Below are 1,697 nucleotides of genomic sequence, written 5' to 3'. Positions count from 1 at the left end.
ATTCTCTCTAAACTTGTTTCTATATCAGAACATAAGAACTGCCACTTACTGGGTCAGACCGAAAGTCCATCTTACTCAGTATCCCGTGTCACACAGCGGCAGGGGGTACATGCTGAAAGGGAGAGTGAACAGGGTGTGACCAGGGTTTTTCCCATTGTTCCTCTCTCACTTGCAGCCTCCAGCATTTAAGGTCTAGGAAGTTTCGATTCAGAGGCCGTACCTCTAACTCTGAATACTCAATAGCTACCAACCCACCTTTCCGCCACGCATTTTTCCAATTCCTTTTTTGACTCTGATTGAACTGTCAGCTTCTACAACACCTAGTGGCAATGAGCTCTACACCTTAGTTACACACTTTATGGAAAAAAAGAACTTCCTTGTGTTTGCTTTAAACTTACTATGTACCAGTTTCATTTTAGCTCTTAATTTCTCATTACCATTTAGGCAGACAAGGTTCTTTGGGTAAATCTGTTATCTTTTATTAAACCAACTCAAATACTTGGAAAAATTCTTCTTTGCAAGCTTTTGGGCACAAACACCCTTCATCAGGCTGAAGAATCATCTGCAGATGGTCTGTGCTCTTCCTGGCTGGTGTGGTAAAGCAGCCAGAGGCCAGTACAAATGCAAAAAAGTCAATCAGTTAAAATGTAAATTGAGGAGGGCAGTAGGTGAAAGACAGGTCGGGGGGACGGGGAATGAAAGCGTCTGTAGTCAAAGGATGTGAGATGAGGCGGGGAAGGAAATGAGAATAGCTGGTAAAAAGTGGAGGGTTTACCTGAGGAGTCGGATGTCAGGCAGGTTATAATGTATCATGAATTCAATGTCTATATTTAGTCCATGATTCAGCCGGCTACAAAAAATCATGGACTAAATATAGACATTAGATTTATTTACTAAATTCACTAGATAGATTACTGCATGATCTTCTATTCCCACACTTAACTTATTTAGGCACTTTCAAACTTAATTCCATTTTAACAAAGTTTCCTTTTATCCCTTGGTGTGGCTGAGAGAGAAAGAGTATGTGGGGGCGAAATATGGATGGCACATATAGTGTTAACATAAAAAGGGACTTCCAAGGCTAGATTATTCAGTTTACACACCTAAATGGCAGTGGCCTAGCTAAGTAAGTGCCATGAAGTTTGCAATTCTATTTGCAGTGCAATGCAGATACAGAAATCTCCATGTGGGGACTGAGCATGCTCAGTAGTCTGAACTCTGACCAGGCAGCTATGCAGGCATATTCACTTCTTCTTTTATCTACCCAAAATTGTATCTGGGAAGGAACCGATCACTAGCATGTTGTTCCAGGGGAGCTGGGGTGACAGAGGAACCCCGGGTCAGTAAAGAGCCCCACTTAGCCCCTGTAGAGCCGGAAGAGCTGGAGGAGAGGCGCACGGCAAAAACGCCGATGCGGGTGATCAGCCGGGCGTATATGCAGCTGCGGCAGAGCAGCGGGGGTGGAGGACGCTCCCCGGAAGGGCTAAGAAGTGGCCCTGATGAGGCGGCGGCGGCTGATGTGAGGAGGTTGGAGGAATGTGCCCTCGTGCAGAGGGGATTAGCCGCCGCACCCGGCAGCGAGAAAAACCGGGGGCGGAGCTACAGAAGGCTCCAAGGGAGCCGATTACGCAATCGGTAGCAGCGCCGGTGAAGAAGCCGGCTGCGGAGCCGGCAGGAGTGCCGGCCAGGGGGGTGGG

The sequence above is a fragment of the Alligator sinensis genome, unplaced genomic scaffold, assembly GCF_000455745.1.
Source record: "Alligator sinensis unplaced genomic scaffold, ASM45574v1 scaffold98_1, whole genome shotgun sequence".
Classification (NCBI taxonomy): domain Eukaryota; kingdom Metazoa; phylum Chordata; order Crocodylia; family Alligatoridae; genus Alligator; species Alligator sinensis.
The sequence above is the reverse complement of the archived record's forward strand: the minus strand, read 5'-3'. Positions refer to the sequence as shown.